This window comes from Pyxicephalus adspersus, chromosome 2, assembly GCF_032062135.1.
Source record: "Pyxicephalus adspersus chromosome 2, UCB_Pads_2.0, whole genome shotgun sequence".
NCBI classification, from domain to species: Eukaryota; Metazoa; Chordata; class Amphibia; order Anura; family Pyxicephalidae; genus Pyxicephalus; species Pyxicephalus adspersus.
Genome location: NC_092859.1, coordinates 2493447 through 2497252, shown reverse-complemented (window position 1 = coordinate 2497252; position 3806 = coordinate 2493447).

Below are 3806 nucleotides of genomic sequence, written 5' to 3'. Positions count from 1 at the left end.
AATTTTGTCACAATGGTTTGAAGGGTCAGGAGGTACTTGAAGGATTAATAAATAACTAATATTTTACACAATCTGGGGCCTGCCTGGGATATGCTTTTTCCACTTGCTTAGCAATTGGCATTTCTCCCATGAAACGGCCCTGGGAAAAGGTCAGAACTTTTGAAAATATCTGGTTGGGTGAGGCTGAAAAGCATTTTTAGTTACTGATTTAGCTCTTAAGGACACCGAAAGCCCCTTTCCCTGTTTGTTGCATCATCAAATAAATATTTTGTATTATGAATACAAAATGGAAACACTTCATAAAGAAAACTCACATTCCCTTTTTGATATAATCTTATATATTATATGGACTTGCAAAAATACCTTTTCCTAACGGGAACCTCTGGTTAGGAGTGAACATGTTCTTTCTCCTAATTAAACCTGCATTTATTTATTTATTTTTTTGTAACTCATACAGTAAATAGGAATACTATTACTGAGTCAATACCGCCTAGCCACCAAACCACACCACCACCAGCAAATTGGAAGCATGTTGAAGAATAACATCACAACCATCCATCTTCTTGGTTTTCCTGGACTTCATCACTTCAAGTTTTTGTTTTTTATATTTCTGATCCTTTGTTATTGTTTCATTCTGTTTGGAAATAGTTTAATAATAACTCTGGTTTCCATAAATAAAAATCTGCAGTCCCCCATGTACATCTTCCTCACTCAGTTGTCCTTACTGGACATTTTGCTTTCTACTGACATCCTCCCCAATATGATTCATATCACCATTCATGAAGGGGACGTTATTTCACTTACCTCCTGTATTATTCAGTTTTGTTTCTTTAGTTCCCTAGAATGTTCAGAGTGTCTTCTTCTGACCATAATGTCGTATGATCGATATGTAGCTATCTGTAACCCGCTGCACTACCAGTCTGTAATAAATGAACTATTTTGTCTAATATCCATTGTATCAACTTGGATGATTGGAAATGCAATTCTCCTGCTCAATGCATTATCAATCTGCAGGTTACATTTCTGCGGCGCAAATTTTATTGACCATTTTTTTTGTAAACGGGGACAAGTCTAATAATCTCCAAATCATATATCATGTCATTCTTGCCAACCCCACTTTGTTATTAGATAATAAATGGAATAAAGAAAAAAATCTTGTTTTTTTTTGGCAAAATGGTATTATATTTTGTGAATTATATTGTAAATCTTAAAAGACACATTATAAATACTTCGTAATTGGTACAAATCATTATTAGGTCTGTCCCCTAATAGATAAGGAAGTTTGTTAGACCTATACGCTAGACATATATATCCCTGATTAAATCAACATTGTATGTATTATATCAAAGTAAACGTCTCACACCCAATGCGTTTCGCCTCTTGGCTTCTTCAGGGATCCGTGTGCCACGTTGACTGTGCACAGAGATAACATAAATAAACATTTTTTAATATTTCTAAAGGTGTTATCTGTATATCAAGACAGCAGAGTATGTATTCTTTGTTATTCAAGAAATTATAACTTAGAAAAAACAGATTTTTAGAGTACAGTACAAATAGCGGTGGTAAATATAGTTTATCAATACACATAAATAGTTCTACATTGCTTGGGTAGTACTAGTCTATAAGGTTTCATTGACATAAATAAATTGTAAAATATGGTGATAAACAGTACACATAACTACTTCTGCATTGCTTAGGTAATATTTGTCTATGAGGTTTCATTGACACAAATAAATGAAATGGATGTGTGAAATGTTAGAGTGGTTAGTATGTTGCATGTTAGATTTAGGTGACCTTACTCAAGCATAGTTAGTGGGCTATGCAAAGGGTGGTTGCTTATTTGATTAGGTGTGACATATACACTTATTTGTGTGTAAATCTCAGGGGTTATTTGAAAAATCAAAAAAGGCCATTTGTCCTACTCTCATTTAGATGGTTGGTGGATGATTCACACAGGGATTATGAATAAGAGAATGTTGATGAATAGGCGTAAACCTTAAAAATTTGCTAAAAAATGAAAATGAAATAGGACGGGGTGATGGATATGAACGTATTTAAATATTAAAAAATTAGAAAATTGTATTATGATAGTACATTTAATCACCAAATTGGATAGGAATAAGGGTTGTCATAAGGTTAATATACAAGGAGGTAGTTCTAGAAGTATAAGTGTAAGACTTATTATCTTAAGGGTCTATAAAGCTGGCATTATTAAGAGCAAGGTGATATTCAAATTAGTAGTGTTAATTAAGACTTATATGAATATAGAGAACACATACCTCAATAATGTTGAAAATGCAGGATAAACATCAGTGTGGATGCTGCCAGAGTACAGGGATAATTTAGGATCCTTTAATCAGATGACCATGTCTACCGAAAATGTGTTGAAATGGCTACTGGTAATTTACATTGGGAGCCCACTTGACAAGATTGGGAGTGCAGTGGAAAGACAAGAACAGTTTGTAATTTGTATTGTGTAAGTACAGGAAAAATAACTTTTCATGGTAGGATTATAAAAAAATATTTGGATATTAGAGCTGCATTTTAAAAAATGTTGCTGATAGTACATTAACATGGTAATAAAAAAGGAATAAAGAACAAAGACCCCTCTGTCAATTTTAAAATCCTTTGTCATCCTGCGTAGCCAATACATAGTTCTGTTGGGGTGCACCAAGCTATCTGCTTGCTTTGGCCTGCAGAATGCAAAGTGAGACCTGGAGAAGAACAAAATTGAAGGGTCTGCATGACTACAATGGGGCAATGGTCAGAGGATGGGTAAAGAGTGAATTTGGTGTGAAGTTTATTGGTGGTTGACCCCCTTCCCCTCATTCCATGTAAGGTCTGTTGAAAGTAAATAAATGGCAGGTTAATCAAATTTTGTCACAACGGTTTGAAGGGTCAGGAGGTACTTGAAGGATTAATAAATAACTAATATTTTACACAATCTGGGGCCTGCCTGGGATGTGATTTTTCCTCTTGCTTAGCGGTTGGCATTTCTCCCATGAAATGGCCCTAGGAAAAGGTCAGAACTTTTGAGTTTGAAAATATCTGGTTGGGTGAGGCTAAAAAGCATTTTTAGTTACTGATTTAGCTGTTAAGGACACCGAAAGCCCCTTCCCCTGTTTGTTGCATCATCAAATAAATATTTTGTATTATGAATACAAAATAGAAACACTTCATAAAGCAAACTCACATTCCTGTATGAAGTGTCTACTTTTGTATTCTCCCCTGAGGAAGCCCTACATCGGCGAAAAGCGATGGGAGCTGAGACATTTACCTTTTTGATATAATCTTATATATTATATGGACTTGCAAAAATACCTTTTCCTAACGGGAACCTCTGGTTAGGAGTGAACACAACTTCTTTCTCCTATTTAAACCTGCAACTGTTTTTATTTGTGCTCTTTATTTTTGTAACTCATACAGTAAATAGGAATACTATTACTGAGTCAATACCGCCGAGCCACCAAACCACACCACCACCAGCAAATTGGAAGCATGTTGAAGAATAACATCACAACCATCCATCTTCTTGGTTTTCCTGGACTTCATCACTTCAAGTTTATGTTTTTTATACTTCTGATCCTTTGTTATTGTTTCATTCTGTTTGGAAATAGTTTAATAATAACTCTGGTTTCCATAAATAAAAATCTCTAGTCCCCCATGTACATCTTCCTCACTCAGTTGTCCTTACTGGACATTTTGCTTGCCACTGACATCCTCCCCAATATGATTCATATCACCATTCATGAAGGGGACGTTATTTCACTTACCTCCTGTATTATTCAGTTTTGTTTCTTTAGTTC